The sequence below is a fragment of the Carya illinoinensis genome, chromosome 4 (genome assembly GCF_018687715.1).
Source record: "Carya illinoinensis cultivar Pawnee chromosome 4, C.illinoinensisPawnee_v1, whole genome shotgun sequence".
Classification (NCBI taxonomy): domain Eukaryota; kingdom Viridiplantae; phylum Streptophyta; class Magnoliopsida; order Fagales; family Juglandaceae; genus Carya; species Carya illinoinensis.
The window spans coordinates 33,923,877-33,944,818 of NC_056755.1; the positions used below are offsets into that span (position 1 = coordinate 33,923,877).

Below are 20,942 nucleotides of genomic sequence, written 5' to 3' on the forward strand. Positions count from 1 at the left end.
ATTTCAAACCCGGGATGATTCCATTCTTACCACACTTTCATGGTATGGAATCTGAAAACCCCTATTTGCATATCAAAGAGTTTGAAGAAGTGTGTTCCACATTCATGGATAGAACATGCACTGATAAAGTCATAAGATTGAAACTATTTCCATTTTCCTTACAAGACAAGGCTAAGACATGGTTGAATTCCTTAAGACCAAGATCCATTGGGACTTGGCAAGAAATGAAAATGGAAGTTTTAAAGAAATTTTTTCCCATGCATAGAACCAATGCCTTGAAAAGACAGATCATGAATTTTGGCCAAAAGGATGTGGAAACATTTTATCATTGTTGGGAACGATTCAAAGACCTTTTAAATGCATGTCCCCATCATGGATATGAGAATTGGAGGGTCATTAGTTTTTTTTATGAGGGGTTGCAACAAAAAATGAGACAATTTGTGGAGACCATGTGTAATGGAGCATTTTTTAACAAAGAACCTAAGGAAGCCTTTGAATATTTTGATTATCTAGCTGAAAATGCACAATCATGGGATGCATCTGATGTTCATGATAGGTCGGAAAGTTCAAGGACAATTTCAGGGGGTGGGAAATCTAATCTGAGAGAAGTAGATGATTTGAATGCTAGGTTGGCTATGATTTCTAAGAAATTAGAAACCATAGAAATGAAGAAAGTGAATGAAGTACAAGTTGTACCTCAGATTACCTCGAGCTGTAATATTTGTGAGGGCCAAGGGCATTCAACTAATGATTGCCCGACCATTCCTGCCTTCAAAGAAGTTCTCTTGGATCAATCTAATACTGTTAATATGGTTGCTAAATCTTTTTCAGGTCCTTATTCCAACACTTACAATTTGGGATGGAGAAATCACCCTAATTTCAGTTGGAGGGGTGAACAAGCTGCTTTACCTGCACCCAACATAGCTGGTCCTTCACAAATTGTACCCTACACTACCCCAGGAGGTCTAGGACCATCTCAATATGCCAACCACATGGTGCCAGCCCAGAAAAAGAACCTTGAAGACAATTTCCAGCAATTATCCACCAACTTCCAGAAGCTGTCCACAAATTTTCAGCAATTCATGCAAAGCCAAGCTGCTATCAATAGTCAAAATTCACAAGCCATTGCTGAGGTTCGAGGGTCAGTCACAAGGTTGACTACAACCATGAGTGCTCAAGAGAAAGGGAAGTTCCCTGCACAATCTCAGCCTAATCCCCAAGGCCAAAACCACCAATTTCAAAGTGTGGCAAGAGATTCAAATGTCAAGCAAGTCAAGGCTATTACAACCTTGAGAAGTGGTAAGGTGATTGGCATTCCAGCTCAAGAGGTAGAAAAGAATGGTAACACTTCTAAACCTCCTTCTGAAAATGAGGCACATGATCTTTTGAAATCTGAAAGTGTCCCAAGCACTACACTTGCACCTTTTCCTCAAAGGTTAGCCCCTTTGCACAAAGATAAGCATCACGCTGAAATTCTTGAAATTTTTAAGCAAGTTAGGATTAATATACCATTGTTAGATGCTATTCAACAGATTCCCACCTATGCTAAATTTTTAAAGGATTTATGTACCGTAAAAAGAAAATTGAATGTGCAAAAGAACGCTTTTCTTACTGAGCAGGTTAGTGCTATTATCCAAACCAACACTCCTCCCAAATACAAGGACCCAGGATCCCCTACCATAGCTTGCATGATAGGGAGCTCAAAAATAGGCCAAGCATTATTAGACTTAGGTTCAAGTGAACTTATTGCCTTATAATGTTTATGTTCAGCTTGGATTGGGTGAATTGAAATCTACTTCTATCACATTGCAGTTGGCTGATAGGTCTATTAAGATTCCAAGGGGTGTTGTGGAAGATGTTTTGGTTCAAGTAGACAAATTCTACTATCCAGTAGACTTTGTCGTGCTTGACATGCAATTGACTAATCATTCTACTTTCTAAGCACCTGTTATCTTAGGAAGACCCTTCTTGGCTACTTCTAATGCCCTCATAAATTGTAGAAATGGAGTTTTAAAGTTGAGTTTTGGAAATATGACCTTGGAGCTAAATATTTTTAATCTTTGCAGGCAACCGCAAGGAGTTGAAGAAGTTCATGAAGTGAATTTGTTGGAAAATTTCATTGATGAAAATTCTGCACATTACTTTCAACTTATTGACTCTTTAGAGGAATTTGAAGAAGATTTGAAAATATTTGATAATGTTACTAACTCATCTCTTATTTCCTCAATAGGTCAGCAAGTTACACTACCATGGAGGCCAAAATTTGAGCAACTTCCACCATTGACATCAACCCTCAAACCTTCGAAGGAGCAATCCCCAACTTTGGACTTCAAACCTCTTCAATTGGAGTTGAAGTATGCTTTCTTAGGACCACAAAGCACCTTCCCTGTGGTAATTTCTTCTCACTTAACTAGTGAACAAGAAGATAAATTGCTAGAGGTCCTTAAGAAGCATAAAAAGTCTATTGGGTGGACAATGGCTGATATAAAAGGTATAAGTCCCTTGGAGTGTACCCATAGAATTTATTTAGAAGATGATGCAAAGCCTTCGAGGGAAATGCAAAGAAGGTTGAATCCCACAACGAAGGAAGTGGTTTAAGGTGAGGTGTTGAAATTGCTTGATGTGGGTATCATTTACCCCATCTCAGATAGCTAGTGGGTAAGTCCTATTCATGTAGCTCCAAAAAAATCTGGGCTTACCATTGTTAAAAATGAACAAAATGACTCAATTCCTACGAGGATTCCTACTGGTTGGCGCATGTGTATAGATTATAGGAAGTTGAATGCCGCCACTAGGAAAGATCATTTTCCTTTGCCTTTTCTTGATCAAGTGTTAGCAAAAGTTGCTGGACATGCCTTTTATTGTTTCTTAGATGGATTCTCCGGTTACTATCAATTAGAAATAGCACCAGAGGATCAAGAAAAGACCACATTTACTTGTCCTTTTGGTACTTTTACTTTTAGGAGAATGCCTTTTGGTTTATGCAATGCACCAACAACTTTTCAAAGATGCATGCTTAGCATCTTTAGTGACATGATTGAGAACACTCTAGAAGTGTTTATGGATGATTTTTCTGTATTTGGTGATTCATTTGAGAGTTGTTTAACCAATTTACAAGCTGTTTTGGCCAGGTGTGAAGAGAAGCAATTGCTACTTAATTGGGAGAAGTGCCATTTCATGGTACAACATGGCATTGTTCTAGGACATATTATTTCATCTAGAGGACTTGAAGTAGATAGAGCAAAAATTGAGTTGATTTCTAAACTTCCTACACCTAAGTCAATAAAAGACATTAGATCTTTTCTTGGGCATGCGGGTTTTTATAGGAGATTTATCAAAGACTTTAGCTCGACTTCTAAGCCTCTATGTAAGCTATTGATGAATGATGTAAAATTTGATTGGACACCCGAGTGTCAAGAAGCTTTTTGTCGGCTTAAAACTTTGCTAACCACTGCTCCTATTCTTCAGCCTCCTGATTGGTCACTTTCTTTTGAAATCATGTGTGATGCAAGTGATTTTTCTGTAGGAGCTGTTCTTGGACAGCGTAGGAACAAACTTCCTTATGTCATTTACTATGCAAGTAAAACTTTGAATTTTGCTCAAAAAAATTATTCTACTACTGAAAAAGAATTACTTGTTGTGGTATTTGCTTTAGAGAAGTTTCGTGCATATATTCGTGGTTCTCCTATAGTCATCTTTACTAACCATGCAGCTCTCAAGTATTTATTGACAAAGAAAGAGGCAAAACCAAGGTTGATTAGATGGATACTTTTACTCCAGGAGTTCAATATTATCATCAAGGACAAGAAAGGAGTAGAGAATGTGGTAGCCGACCATTTGTCTAGACTCACAGTTGCTGAAACTGAACAACCGACACCTGTTCTTGATTCTTTTCTTGATGAACATCTTATGTTAGTTGAAAATTTGCCTTGGTTTGCTGATATAGTAAATTTCTTGGTGACAGGACAAACACCACCTCATTGGAGCGCTCAAGATACACGAAAATTCATGCATGAGGTGAGATAGTTCTTCTATGATGATCCTTACCTTTTCAAGTATTGTTCAGATCAAATCATTAGGAAGTGTGTGCCCAATGACGAAATTTTTGGTGTCTTAAATTTTTGCCATACAGAAGCTTGTGGTGGGCATTTTTCAGCCCACAAAACAGTGGCCAAAATTCTTCAAAGCGGATTTTATTGGCCAACCATGTTCAAGGATGCCTTTAGTTTTTGTAAAACTTGTGAACCTTGTCAGAAATTAGGAGGAATCACTAGGAGAAATATGATACCTATGCAACCCATATTAGTGATTGAAATTTTTGATTGTTGGGGGATAGATTTTATGGGACCATTTCCTTCTTCTTATGGCTATTTATACATTTTGCTTGCTGTTGACTATGTTTCTAAGTGGGTTGAGGCAGTCCCTTGCAAATCTAATAATCATCAAGTTGTTTTAAAATTTTGAAAGAAAATATTTTTGCAAGGTTTGGCATGCCTAAAGCCATAATCAGTGATAATGGCACCCACTTTTGTAACAAGCATTTCTTGGCCTTAATGAAGAAGTATGGTATCCATCATAAAATCTCTACTCCCTATCATCCTCAAACCAATGGACAAGCTGAACTAGCAAATAGGGAGATTAAAAACATTCTTGAAAAAACAGTTAACCCAAACAGGAAGGATTGGTCTTTGAGATTGTCTGATGCCTTGTGGGCTTATAGAACAGCCTTTAAAACCATTTTGGGCATGTCTCCATATAGACTAGTGTATGGTAAGGCTTGCCATTTGCCTGTAGAGTTGGAACATAGAGCGTATTGGGCGATTAAGCAATGCAATTTTAACATTGATAAAGCCGGTTGTGTGAGAAAATTGCAGTTGTTTGAGTTGGATGAGTTGAGGAAGGATGCCTACAACAACTCTAAGTTGTCCAAAGAAAGAATGAAGAACTTCCATGACAAACACATCCAACGTAAGGCTTTTGAGCCTAATCAAGAAGTGTTATTGTACAACTCTCGGTTACACTTGTTCCCTGGTAAGTTAAGGTCTCGATGGAGTGGGCCTTATGTGGTACAAACTGTTTTTCCTCATGGTGCTATAGAGATAATGAATCCTCTCAATGGTAACATTTTTAAGGTTAATGGTCAAAGGCTCAAGCCTTTTATTTCTAACTTTGCACCTGAGGAATCTACTCTACATTTGCTTGATCCTAATTGATGGTTCTTGATCTATCCATCTCTTTTCATTGTTTTCTTTTGTTCTTCAGTTTTTATTTTTATTTTGGCTGCATTCCTTTCAAAGCTATCCAGGTACTTCCTTTTCCTCTTTCCTTCAGTTTTTCTTTGAATTTTCGGTTCTTTTGTTAGTTGTTTTGCCCCTTAACTACTCTCTTTGTATAAATTCTTTCGTTTCTCTTGCATCATTGAGGACAATGCTACAATTTAGTTGGGGGTGGAAGAGAATTTATTTCTCTGTTTGCATGCCTTAGACATATTTTGGTCCACTTTAAAGAAAAAAAAAAAAAAGGAGATTTGTTGAGGTCATGGAACATGTGGAATGTAGTGCAAATAAGAGTATATGTCAAAAGAGGGATTTATCCATTTTATTTAGTTGTTAAACCAAGGGAAAGATGTTAAAAGTTTTGCTAAAACACACACAACACATACCCGGAAGGCCTAGAAAGACTACATTGAGTCATTGTTGGTTGATTTACACTTCAATTGTTTGAGACTCTAATGAACCATATCCTAATGGCTTAGGAAGAGATCTGAAATGAATTAAATGAGAAAAGGGACAAGCCAAGGATCAAAAAATAAAAAAAAAATAAAAAATAAAAAAGAGAAAAATCCTTTAGGTAGACTAGTGGTAAGGACTGACTTGTGAAAGTGTGGGTAGGCGCACATTCATAGGGCCGATTACCCCACTAGGAAATCTAAAAACATAAAAAAATAAAAATTACATTTGTGTAGTAGAAAAGGCTGCCTATTACCAGGGTCCTTACAAAAAAAAAAAGTAAGCGCCTTTGAAAGTGTAATGGCGTGAAAGCCGCCACTACAATGGTTTTGAATTAGAGTAAGACCATGTGGTTTTCTCTGATTGGTTGTTGTGATTGAAACTGTTAATGTCTCTTAGTAGTCGATCTTGGAATTCTAACCCCATTTCCATGCACTTGAAAGAAAGCAAGCTTTGTTACATGTAATTCCCTTGGTTGATTAACTAAATGGTGTATAAATCTCTTAGTTGATACAAAATTCAGATTAATCTATCTCCAGTGTTCTTAAACTCAACAAGTCTATTTCATGGCATGTGATTTTCGAACTTCTTTTGAAATTGTAGTTGGAGATCTCACCTTTGCATGAATTCATTCACTTGATTTGCTAGAGTCTAGCGAAAAGCTAGTTGGGGGGTGTGATAAAGGGTTAGAATTGCATAATTAAGTTGTTTAAATGAGTGATTTATTTTATCAAATAAGAATTGAACACTTAATTATGCATCAAATTCTAATATTGAATGTCAAATTAATTCATGCCAATATTTTTGCACATCAAAGTCTCATATTTGCCCTTGAAATACTTAAACTATAATATCATTTCATTTATATATTGTAGGGCATTTATGGAAGGAAATAAAGAATGGGACCTATCAGAAAATAGAGAAGTTAATTATGGTTTTATGGAATCTCATCTAATAGAGATCAAATGCAACATCATTCGGATCACACCAACTCACACATGAAGAAAGAAAATCACATGGACATCAACCACTCACTCGGCACCACATGGACAGTAAACATGCAGACCATTCAACACATGGACAACAAACATGCAGACCATTCACACATGCAGTACACATGTAGCAGCTACTACAGCAGGAGAAGAGGACTCACACATGCAACGCACACATGCAGACCAACATGCAATACACATGCAAAACCAGCAAAGCATTCGGACACCATGCAGTGGACTCACACATGCAAACATGCAGACCATTTACACAAGCAAAATCACATGGACAACAACCACTCATTCGGACACCATGCAGCGGACTCACACATGCAAACATGCAGACCATTTACACAAGCAGCATCACATGGACAACACGTTGCAGAAAAGTGACACACCCACCCACTCGGATGTGAAGCAGCTGCTACAGCAGGAGAAGAGAAATAACACATGCAAAAAATGTGGACCAGGTCATGCATGCATGCACACATGTACACATGCAGACCAGTAAACATACAGCAGCAGAAAGACACCCAGATCACTCGGTTGTGCAGCAGCTACTACAGCAGGAGAAGAGAACTTACATGTGCAGCAACAAGACCACTCGGGCAGCACGTTACAGCAGACAACAAAGCATTCGGACCAGTTCACACATGCAGACCAGCAAAGCTGTTCACTTCACCTTTCTTGCTTCTGCACATGGAAGTTGAACGTGCAGCAGCAGAGCTTTTTATTTCTTTTTCTTTTTTCATGTGGACGGGAAGCATCAATAGCAGGGAATGAGCCATTTATTTAGCTGGAAGTTTCAGACACTGGAGAAATGAAATTCTTGTTTTTGTTTTGAGGGGAGTGTAGTAGCTTAGTTTTGGAGCTTTTGCTTTTACTTTTCTTTCGTTTCAGACGCTAAGGGGGGGAGTAGTGCAGAGTTTTTATTTCCTTTCTTTTTTTCGTTTAAGTAGCAGTCGGGTGGTTTCATTTGAGAAACAACTCTGTTTTTGTTAGAATCTCGAGGCAGCAGTCTTTAGTTTTTCTTTTCTTTTCATATAGACGGAAGGCCTGCTCTCTCTCTCGGTTTCAGTATTTTTTTTTTATAGGAGTAGTTCTTATTTTTGTTTTTCTGCAGTTCAGACCGTGAGGCAATAGGGAATGTTTAACTTTTTTTTTTTCTTTACACTTTGAAGCTTTTCGGACAGCTTTTATTTTGGCCTTCAGTAGTTTTTTTTTGGTTTTATTTTTCCTGTGCTGCGATTTTTTTCCTTCGTTTAGGCTCATTTTTATTTTGGGTTTATTTTTGCTCTCAGATTTTGTTATGGCTTTAAATAGATTAATTTTTGTTGCTAGAAATATCATGTGTAGCTAATTTTTAAAACTTGGGTTGTGGAATGGGACGTGATTTGTTCTGGATTCTAGATCGATGCAATATCCTGTTGATAATTGTTGATTTCACTATGTTACTAGTCAGATTTAAATTGAAAATAGATTGTTGCTCTTGCTCTTGTTTTGTTGTTGACGTAAGGCACAACAAAAGCTTGAAAACTATCAAGGCTTCTCTCAGTTGTTTGTTAATGTGTGTTCGGCTAGTAAAGTAGAAAATCCCTTAGGAAAATATTGCAAATCATGAGCTTATCTTTTTATCTTCCGATTATCAATGCCTTGATTGGGTTGTTAAACGAGAAAATTATCTAGAATCCAAAATAAAGAGTCTCATGCCCAACCCAAGTGTCCGTTAATTTGTTTTTTTTTAGAAACTCTAATTTCAACTTCGATTATCTTTTTGCATTGCATTTGAATTTTATTTTCATCTCTCATACTTGATTCATTTGTTACTCACAAATATCTTATACGCTTTGATAACCCATTGTCCCTGTGGAATACAATCCTGGACTTATCCTTGATACAACTTGACACTTCTACACTTGGAAGCACATTCGACCACGAGTCAAGTGCAATATCAATGTCTCCCATCCCCACTACGTTCAAAACCTCTCCATCAGTTAGATACACCTTCCCAAAATCACCTACAACGTAGTTCTGCATTAGCTCCTGGTCGGAAGATGTATGGAAGGAAGCCCTTGAATCCAGTATCCAGTCATCAGCTGGACTATGAATTGCAAGCAATAGTGCATCATGTACTTCTTTAGTTACCACATTAGCACTATCATTCTCGGTCTTCTTAGAATTTTTGCAATTCTTCTTTATGTGGCCCGCTTTGCCACAATTCCAGCAAGTTGCTTGCTGACCAGGCCTCGACTTGCTCTTACCCCTGTGCTTTGATTTTGATTTTCCTTTATTTGAGTTCATGTCTTGTGTCTCCCTCGAGAATCAACATTTAGTGCTGAACTCGAATCTTTCTTGCTCACCTCCTCAGCCAAAATCAAATCACGAATATCATCATATTTCAACTTAGATTTATTGGTAGAATTATCGACAGCCATTCTCATGACTTCCTAGCTATTTGGCAATGAAGCCAATAATATCAGTGCACATATCTCATCATCAAATTCAATTTCAACAGACGACAATTGATTTGTGATAGTATTAAAATCATTGAAATGTTGTGCAATAGACGTACCATCTGCCATCTTCAAATTGAATAATTTTTTCATGAAATGCACCTTGTTATTCACTGACAGCTTTTCATACATACCTAACAAAGCTGCCATGAGATCAGCAGTAGTCTTCTCCTTGATGACATTGTGTGCAACGGATCTCAACAGGGTAAATCAAATAAGCCCCAGAACCTGTCGATCCAACAAGTTCCAATCAGCCTCATCCCTCTTTTCCGATCGCTTTCCCAATAATGAAAGATGAAGTTTCTTCCCATAGAGGTAGTCCTCTATCTGCATCCTCTAGTATACAAAATCCATGCCATCAAACTTCTTGATCAACGATACCTTCACTTCATCTCTAGCCATCGTTTTCCCTCAGACCCGAACCTTGGCTCTTGATACCAATTGTTGTGAAAAACGATGACAATAAAGTGAAAAATAAATATGAAAGAGAAAACAATCACACACGACACAAGATTTACGTGGTTCGACAAATTGCCTACGTCCATGGGAGCTGCAGTGGATTTTTATTACTGAGGAATCACAATAGAATGGTGGGGTGATTTACTGTTCTTCAACAGTGTTTTTACAGACCATATGTAAAAAATGGCACATATATAGTCAAACAGCGGAAAAACTCTGAAATTTGTGTAAAATGAATGTACGCTCGAGGGGCGTGTCGAGCACGCGTCGAGTGAACTTCCTTCCCGCAACCGCTCGAGCTCACTATCGAGCTGACATCGAGCATTCAACTCTGCCTGACTTCGCTCAAGCGGCCAATGACTCCGCTCAAGCGATGTGGACCAGACTCCATAGTACTCAACATCTTCATCCTGCAGTTTTTTGAGTTCCTCATATTTCACTAGTACTTCCTTCTCACAATCCATGTACTTCCCTTATTCCATTCAATAAGCTTTTTATAACAAGCCAAGAACTTACCCTTAACACTATCCCAACCATCTAGCCCCTCCATCACATTACACCACCCTTGTCTTATCACATCCTCCCCCTCCCCATCCTTAACTCATTCTGCCTCAAATTGAAACTTATTTCTTTTTTGTATATGCTGAGGATCATGTCTATGATATGTCAATAAAATTGGTTTAGATCAGATCTTCTAGCAGTTAGAGTATCCACACCATACCTCTTGAACATGTCCTTCCATTGAGAATTGGCCAAAAAATGATCCAATCTTTCTTAAGTGTAGTTTGAGCATTCTTGTTTATTACTCCATGTATACGAGCATCCATTCCTCCCCAAATCCTGTAGACTATTACACCAAATAGCATGCCTAAAATCTTCCATTTGTCTCTCAGGTCTTGGTCTTCCACCAACTTTATCATGAGAAAACAGTATCTCATTGGAATCTCCCATTACACAACAAGTTTGATTAAAACTTGGTCTGGTCATAGATAAAAGAGCCAAAGTACTACTTTTATTGGCGACTGGAGGTCCATAGAAACTTGTGCAAAACCACTGCCTCTGATCCTCTTGTTCAGTAATTCGAACATGTATATGGTTTTGAGAATAATTAATAACCTCCACTGCATACCCACTATGCCACATCATAGCTAGACCACCTTGCTTACCCAGAGAATCAACTACAAAATAGCAATTGAATCCCATCTTCCTTTTAATCATGTCAAATCTAGAGCTTCTTAGTTTTGTCTCCATGAGAAAAACTAAGTTGGGTCTTTTTTCTCTGACTAGCAAGAAGAGATCATGAACTGCTCGAGGGTTCCCAAGCCCCCGACATTTCCAATTTAAGTGTTTCAAAATGATTGGTGAGGCTACTTTGCAGCTACCATCATTACATGTGTCACCATATTATCATCATCCAAAATAGAACCACTTCCTTTTTTCATAGGCCTTGACTATTAGAAGTATTCACCTCTTCCACAATGTTGCACTTCTTGGTGTTGATCACCTTACTGGACTGATTCTCAGATTCCTTACTGCCTTGATTCCCTTGTAATCTAGCTTTCCTTTTCCATCCTCTTGTACTGATTTTCTTGTTCTCGACAGGTGATTCAGTTTGTTGGTCAGCTATGCATATACTATTGACATTCTCATGATCAATACTTTTTGGCCCACCAAGCTGGTCCATAGAAAGCGGGCTTGTAATAATGGGCTTTGCAATAATGCTATGCCCCTCCACCAAGTCCACATTAATTGCACTCGAGGAAACTTCCCTCCTAACCTTTGTGTTTGAATATCAGATAAACCAGTATCAAACCGTTCTTCATTCATAACCACCTTATCCTTTTTGCATTTGGATCAAGCCCCTTAGTTTGAAAACTATCTTCTCATTCAAATTCAAACTTACATCTCTCCCTTTAGCAACCTTATATACAGAAACAGAAAGTCCTACATTTTCTCCCCTATCCTCCGAAACATTCTCCACTCTATCTGACAATATTAGAGAAGTTCTTAGCTCAGCCTCTTCCCATCCCACCTCCTATTGTCGCCCATGTTGCTCAAAACTGGACCACCATCCCTCTGTATTGTACCAAGCCATATGTTTTTGACTCACTCAAAAATGAGTAGCACTAAAGCTATCCCAAGTGCAGGAGGATGTCGTGTAATAATTAGGAATAAATTCCTAGATCGTCTCCTCAGGGAAAGTTACTTAGAAATCAAACTCGTTGAAAAAGGTGAAAGACTTCACAAAAAGAAAATAAAATGATGGTATGTGCAATGGATGGGAGAGGACACTAGTCTTGGACTAGATTCATATTTTTGGATTTTGATTGTCGGATCGGAATGTAAAGGACTAATAGATTAAACTCAGAAATTGATAAAACTAAATTAAGAATTAAACTAAATTAGGAAGTAATTGACAAAACATGCACTGAAATTGAAAAGCCCCAAAATCAATGTTCTAGGGTTCATCATTATATTCAAATCACAAATTCTCAATTAAACCACCGTAATTGTAATCACTACTAAAGTGAAAGTTTAACGAAATGATAAAATAAATAACATGAATTGAATGAATAACAAATAAATTTCTCAAACGTCTAAATCAAAATTCTCTAAAATAATTCAGAAACTCAAAACTGAAATGAAATAGCAAGTAGGGAATTGAAAAGATCAAGCCAGTTGAATGGAGATGAAGATTCGAAGTGGTGGAGGAGGCTGAGCTGCAGTGGCAATTGGACCCCTCAAGAAGTTCTTCAATCTGCTGCAGTGTGAGTGAATGATCCAGTGGAAATTGTGTAGCTACGTGAATGATCGATTGAATGAATCCTCCTCTTCGAATCTGAACGAAAATCAAAGAAAAAATGAATTCTAAGTGTTTCTCTACTCAAAAACTGAGTTTTCCAGCCCAAGAGTCGTCCCAAGATGTGAAAAAAACATATATACACTCTGACGGCGGAATGAACCCTGATTTGTAAAATGCGATATTCGCTCGAGCGGAGTGTCGAGCGAACATCGAGCGTTCGACTCTGCCTGAATTCGCTCGAGCGATCTCTTTTCCCGCATCTCGCTCGAGCCCACTGTCGAGCGGAAGTCGAGCGTTTGAATCTGCCTGACTTCGTTCGAGCGGCCAGAAGCCGCCGCTCAAGCGAAATGTACCATAATCCATATTAATTGGCAGTTGATAAAATTAGAGCAGAAATTCATGCTTTTAATCAATTAAAATCACAACTTTGATTTATTCATTTTTCCATATAAAACCAATGATAAAGTAATGAAAGAATTAATATATATTGGTTCTAAAAGCATTAAAAATGCAATAATTCAACTCAATCGGTTTTCTTTTGTAAATTGATTCAACACGCAACCAAGCTTCAAATTGAGCATGCACTGCAGTCCCTTCCTCATTACCTATACCCTTACACCCAAGTTTATCATGCATAATTCTTCCACATTTAAAGCATAACTTTGGCAACTTCTCATATTTCATAGGGATCCATTTAGTCAAATCTTGTACCTTAATAATTCTCCCCTTGGCTATTGGCTTATGCAAACTTATCTCCACCCTCACTCGTAAGAATTGGCCCCAACCCATACCATCTTCATTCACATCAATGTTTACCACTTCTCCCATAGAAGAACCAATCTGTTACCCAATCTCTTTATTCATACATGCGAGAGGCAGATTATATAGTTGAATCAAGAACACTTCAAAATCAAATACTAGTTGTTGAGGAGATACCAACCCATCAAAAGTTTTTATCACAAGGAGGTTGTTGTCAAACAGCCAATGTTTACCCGAGAACACCCACTCCCTATCAGCCTCATTCTAAAAAATAATCACAAACAAGTTTGGACTGATATCTTGAAACTGAAAAAGGCCTCCTTACTTTCCATACTTTTGACAGAGTAGTACTAAGCACCTGTTTGTTAATCATCCGATCAGAACACAACTTTGCAACAAGACTTCTCAATCCTTTTTTAAGTGAATCTAATAAAGTATCCATGTCCACCAAGATGCTTGCATCCTCTTCCTCTGTCAGCCTCAAATTCCTCCACTTTTCTTCCAATAAATCCATCACTAACTCTCCCACGATTCAGATCACCACCCCTACAGCATACCACTGTAAGCAATGACTAAAAATTTGTGAAAGGAAAAAGTTTCAAATTTTTCAATAGGTAACAAAGTACTTTATGGTTCTTGGATTGGTTGGGGTTGTCCTTTGCGAAATACTTCAATTGTTGATCTCGTAGTATTATATATAAATTTTAATTTTAATTTTTATTATATATCTTAGTTACTTATTAACTGATACCTATGTAAAATATTTTAATTCTTATTATTTATATTATAACTTAGTATAAGTTGATTTATTTTAATTACTTACAAAAATAAGCATATATTAGTTATAATTAGTTATTATGTCTAAAATGTTTACAAATATTTATATACTTAATGGACTGAATAATTTATTTACACAATAGTATATTTTTTCTAACTAAGCATTTATTTGATCCTTAGTTTTTTACTCTCTATTTTATATTAAATAGAGAGTAATTTATTTCTTCCAACTCTCAATTTAATTATTTAGTGGGAGAGTTAGCTTGTATATGGTTAACTTATATATAGTTATTATACATATAAATCATTATTTATAGTTAACTTATTTACTTATAAGTTAATAATAATCATATTCTAATTAAACTAATTAATATGAATATATTATATATACTTATGAAATATTAAATATTTATTCCCATATTAAATGTATATTAAATTTTAATATTTTACCCTAAGTGGATAATAAGTTTATCCTTAGTCTTAAATTAAGTTCCTAAACTTATAATTTTCTTAAGAAAGAACAAATTCAAAAATATTCGTTAAAAAAAAAAAAAAACATCACATAAATCCACGAACAAAACACAATATTCATCAACCATATAAACATATTTAATAAAAATTCACAAATAATAATCATAATATATTGAATATTCCCAACATTTTCAATAAAAGTACTCAAATTTATTCACAATTATATCACATATTTCCACAATATATAAATATATTCACAAACCAATTCTCACAAACAAATTCACAATATATAATATAACGCCAGTCCTTGTGGTGGGTCATTTAAAAAATGATCTTAGTGAAAATTGACAGGGATTATGGTTCTTTTTAAAATTTTCTTTTCTTTCCTGCTAGGATACAAAAGACTCCATGTTTATAAATTAAACTTTTTATCTTAATTAAAAAGATTACAGTGGAAAATATTAAATTTCATAATTTAAGTCTCTCGTACAAAATACCATGCCTAGGCTTTCGTGCTCTTCCCCTTGGGATGTGCTCATCCTGACATGTCATGACATAATAAAATGAGTCGATGACTTAAAAGTATTACTTCGTACAGTTAACATATATGAACATAGGTTTTCAGTCATGCATTAATCACTGTATACATATCATATACTTATGATGCATAGTGTGACGCCCCCAAATCCCCACGCACGGACACGGAGAAATCGAGACGTCCGGATGATGACAACCCGGGTCACCACCCTAAGACGAGTGCCAAGTGTGTGTAAGAGCAACAAATGTGCAAAAGGAAACGCAGCGGATAACGAAAGTCATATAACTAAGTATCAGAATTTTTCTTAATATAATACAAGCTGTTTAAAACATACATAAATAAAATATTACATAACACAAATATAGTTTTAAAAACAGCTACATAGCACAACTTCAACTCAAAACTCCGGCGGAACCACATCCTTGGGCTCAACCTCCTCCTCCTCCTCGAACCCTGCACCAAAATCTACAGAACCAAAAAATGGCACCGCAGGTAAGTAAAATCCAAACACCACCAGATAAAAACATATAAAACTCAAACAATATGCATGAAGTATGCCCAATGCACATGTCTCATAAATCACATCTCAAAACCCATAAAGACATATTTTTTTCCACGCACGCCAAAAATCTCATTTGGCCCAAAAACATATCATTTCCAAATATCACGCCAAAAGTCATATTTGGCCCATATCCATCTCAACCCATTATCCAATTAATCCGTATGCACCATGACCTCCCCTAGGGGTCATCCGCACACCCTGGCTCCAGTGCCACACCGCAGGTTACGACCACGCATGTGACACCAAACGAGCGATGCCCAGTTCCGCGCCCCGCGCGTTCGTGGCCAAGCATCCTCTAGCCCTCGCCAGCGAAGGGCCACAGAGTCGGTGCGTAGAGCGATGCCCAGTTCTGCGCCCGGCGCGTTTGTAGCCAAGCATCCCTTAGCCCCCGCTCCCGTCGTCGCCCAGCGACAACTCAGGGGACGTCACTCAGTTTATTCCGCTCCCAAGTGACCAGAGGAGCTCCACCGAGATAATACTCCGTCCCGGCTTGGGGTCGTGATACACACGCACTCGAAAATCCACTTACGCCAATAAAACAGGCTTTTCTCAATTAAATAAAAATGCATGTGCATGCACGATGTAAATGCGATATGAATGCACAAAAATAAACAACCATCCATAAATCAATAAAACAAGCAACTCCGTCCTCCATCCATCCGACCCCCGAACTCCTCGGACTCAGTCCGGAATCATCCAACCAATAGATAAATAATTATTGAATGAGCAAAATATATTTAACTCTGAAAGTAGGGTTTGAAAAATACTTATAGCGCTATATGGTATTTTTAGAAAACACTCGGCGTTGCAAACGACGGAAGGAAAGCAACGTAACAGTGCAAATTCACTGTGGCCGTGGGTTGTAAAATACCCACTTTTGAACAGGGACAAACCAAGGCTTGGGATTGATAGGGAATGGCCTTGAGATATTTATGAAGCTAAGGAAAATGAGTTTTGGCCGTGGGTGGTGGTGGAAATGGCGGTCGAAGGCCAAAAAGGGGTTGAACGGAGTTGAGCTCGTGGGAGCTGCTCCGGCAATTGATCGAGGCCAGAAATGGGTGGTTTAGGTCAGCAAGAGGTAGGAGAAGAAGCTGTGAAAAGATGGTGGCCGGAGGTGGTGTGACGGCACCGGAAACGGTGAAAAACCATATGGCTTGGAGGAGCTCGTGGTGGCTAACGGTGGCTCGGATGGAGGTGAAACTTGGTGGGGATGTTCACCGGTGAGAGGGGAAGAAAACTGGGTGGGTGGTGTAGGCCACGCCGCCGGCGAGCGGCGGTTCTGGGCTGCGAAAGCAACCGGCCACAGGGGCAAAAACAGAGCAGGTGCAGCAACTTCTGGCGGCTCTCGAAGGCTGACGGCTGGTCCGATGGCTCTAAAAATTGGTGGGGATGATCTCTGGTGGAAGGGGAAGAGAATGGTGGTGGCGGTGCACTAAACGATAGCCGGAAGGCGGAGAACTGGGCGGTCAAAGGGGCGGCGACGGGAAGGAGAAAAGAGAGAAGTGCTGCGCGGGGAGAGAGAAACCGGGAAGCAAAAGAGGAAGAAAAAAGGAAGAAAAGAAGAAAAGAAGAAAAAGAAAAAGGAAAAGGGAAAAGGAAAAAGAGAAAAGAAAAGAAATGAGGTCCAATCCTCACTCCAGAAACCAAAAACAGATCCGCCGAAAACGATATTAAAAACCGTAAAACGACTAAAATAAATTAAACACCACCTCAAATAAATTAAAAGCCAATTAAAACACATTAATTTAAAATAAATAAACTAATATATTAATTAAATTAAAAAAAACCTTTCAGTGAAAATATACGTAAAAGCGGGTCATCACACATAGACATGCAGTTCATTTTAAAAACGTTACGAGATGAGGTTTTTCTTTAAAAACGTTTTCTTTGTTAAAACAGTTCCCCACTCCTCGTTGCCTTCATTTCTTAATGAGTCTGTTCATGCATATATCTTTTCTTACATACATTCAAGCACACATCTTTTCATACATACAAGCATTCTTTCTTAACATTCATGTATTTATTTTTTTATTATATCTTTTATTGGCTATTGCACACTGTTGCGCCCCGTGTGTTGGGGTTAGCGGTCTTTTGGACCTGATTTCACCCGTGGCCACGAGTTAAGAATTCATTCCATCAAGGTGGAATGCTGGGTGCCCTACCAGTACTACTTACCTGACATTCCGATTTGCCCAGTCCAGTCCATTTGGTACCTTTTCCATTCCATTCATGTGGCCGTTATGTATTTTCATACATCATGGATGTTTTTTTCTGTCCTTTCGTTCCTTTTCAGTCCATTCAATCCTTTACAATTCCTTCAGTCCTTACAGTTCTTTCATTCAGTTCCTATGGTTCTTTACAGTTTTTACAGTTCATCAGTTCATTTCATTTATAGAGTCATTTAAAAAAAATAGTTTTCTTTCTTTTCATAAAAGTCATTTTAAAAGCAGTTTTCTTTCATTTGCATCGTTTAAAAACGTCAGTTCATGTATCTTTTAAAGCTTTAGTTCATTTCCTTTCGTGAACATACATACAATACATACCAAATATAGCATCCATCCACATGCATACACTTACATACTTTGGGTGGGTGAAAAGGGGCTACCAAGGAGAGTCGTTACTTATTTATACTTGAAAACTTATGCTTAGCTTTCTTTTTCGTAAAGCATTTTTTGTAGAGAAAACCTTTCATTTTTGTTTTCGAGAAAAAGCATTTCATTTTCCTTTTCGTTTATTTAAGAAAAACTCTAGAAGAGTATGAACGCAATACTTACTTGGACTTCATGCCATACTCATTCCATGCAATTCATTCGTGTGCGTGTCAGATAGCAACCTACATGCATGCACATAACCTTACATTATTTTCTATCTAATGCATAAGCAACTATATATACTAGAAATAGAAATATGCTTCACTTGGAACATTCTCCAACCATCCTAGAGCTCTTACGTGCCATTTACTATACTAAAACCTTCAGAGTCTTATTCCTTAAAGTGAACCTCTGTGATTCACCGTAGGGTTAAGACACTAAGGCCTTCATCTTATTATTCTATCAATCACATGTCGACGCATGACTCAGACTGACTAAGTCATGCATCCCAATCCTAGACAACTTACCCATTACTACCTCCATGCATCCTAGCCCATACTCAATTCTCATTCTCATCCATACAGGCCACATGATTTTAAGTCGATTCTGAGGCTTAAACATTGTGCAACTATGCTCAGGATAGATAATCCATTACATATGGTAAACCTGTCCGGCACACATATCTCACCAGAGGCACATGTATCTTATCCCTTTTATCACCAAAGACCAACTTATAATTCAACAAACGCCCGTTTGTATAAACAACCTCCATACTCCAATATCAACTTGCTTAGACCTGGTCGATAGGACTCTTCCTACTTCCCGGCCCTGTAGAAGTTCATCCCGACACTTAACAAGTGGACTGCATCCACAATGCACCTCTATCACATCACGTAGCTCAAGACAAATCCTGAGTTACAGCACAATGCCGGTCATGCTTCCGCTACACTACTCTGATACTTTTCTACCACTTCACACATAATCTCAGCCATAAGTCAACCACAAGGGGACACCCATTACCTCGGACTACAGACCCTATCACAACTATTTCAGGACTATTACACAGTTTTTGACGCTACACAATATACTCTACGCTCCTTAACTATGCAACAATCCTTTTATACATGACATGCCTTACAGTGCATCGCTACTTAACATAGAGCACACGCCACTATGACGCACATCACATGGTGCATCACTGTACTACACTCCACGTGTACCCCCTTCACACACCACGCCGAATCACAACTACGACATAAACCTCAACCATACTCATAGCACAGTCTACAACACTACACAATTATACTCAACACTTCGTTACATAGTCACACTTCACTTCAAAACTACATAGCGAACTCCACAATTACTAACTACACAGTCTACAGTCCAACCAATGAACTAATATTTACATAAATAACAAGAGATAGAGTGTTATACCATCAACGGGATAACCCATGTGTCGCTCGTTGTCCATCACGATTAAGGCGTCGAAGGAGTCGTGCATGGTGGTTAGCCACATACAGGAGCTGTTTGGGCTATTGAAAGTGGCTACGAGTGTGGATCTGAGTAGGGAAGGGTTTGGTCATTGTCCTAGAGTGGTGGCCTCATGGTGGTGCCAATGTGGCCATGCAGAGGTCCGTGGAGGAGCTAGAGGAGCTTAGCTGGGCATGGAGGAGCTTGAGGGAGGTGTGGCAGAGCTATGGTGGTGAGGTGGTGGCTGGACAGTGGCTCAAGGTGGCGGATTAGCCATAAATGGTGCAATTCATGCCTTAGAGAGTGGGGGAGAGTGAGAGAGCTAGGGAGTTCAGTTGGACATGAAAATGGTTGGGGAACATGGTGGTGGTGGTAAGGCTGCATGGATAGCCGTGCATGGTGGAGAACCTTTGTGTGTGTGTGTGTTTGGTGACCCAATAGAGAGAGACAGAGTCACGGTGAAAGGACACTATGGAGAATTGATGCAGGGGGATCCGAGACAGATGATGCTGAGCTGTCAGATTGCACCCTGATGGCGCTGAGATACCATGAGTTGGCAGATCAGCGCAAAGGCGGGAATTGATTGTGATATGTTCCTCATTGGGGCCGTTTTGAGTGCGTTTCAGTCTTTTGGCCATAACTTTGGCTACGGGTGTCGGAATCGCACATAAGACCCCAATTCGGAAAGCTCTTTTCGGCACGCACGCTGTCCAAATAGAACATGGCTCCATGTGCCTTTTTTTCGACCTCAAATTCTACTGTTTTCCCCTCCGAATCACTAGTTTTAGTTATTCTTTTCTATTTATGGTAATATTTCGCTTGTCAGTTAGGAAGTCATTTTAAACTCGATTTCGGCTGGATTTTTTGCAGATTGCTTATTTTTTTTCGAATTTCAATTTGGAGTGATTTCTGAGATTTTGCTATTTTTGGCAAAATTCGGATAAACACGATTTTTGGCTATAACTGTCCGGCTTGTGGACTGATTTTGGGGATTACTTGATTTGATAATATTCAGTTGAATCCTAGAGACGTTTCTCTCTGGTTTTGGGCGACTTTTCTCTTGTGAATCATCTGTTAGAACTAGCCTGCAGGATAATCGCTATTCTGTTCGGCGTCAGTTGGCATCAGAGCTTCAACATCTTCTTGGGAAATTTCACCAGTTTCAATGGCCGGTGGTCGTGGTCGTCGTGGGCAGGTTTCGAATGAGGAAGCCCAACTCCGTGATCGTAGCGTTCAGGATGCGATGATTGAGGATTTGCAGAGGCAAGTCGCAGAATT

At 38.5% G+C, this 20,942-nt stretch overlaps 1 non-coding gene across 1 annotated transcript; it reads right to left on the bottom strand.

The window, feature by feature from the left end:
• Positions 1–271: 271 nt before the first annotated feature.
• Positions 272–379, bottom strand: LOC122308635. The gene has a single exon (XR_006242154.1). It is a non-coding gene; the product is annotated as a small nucleolar RNA R71 (small nucleolar RNA).
• Between the last annotated feature and the right edge of the window lie 20,563 nt (positions 380–20,942).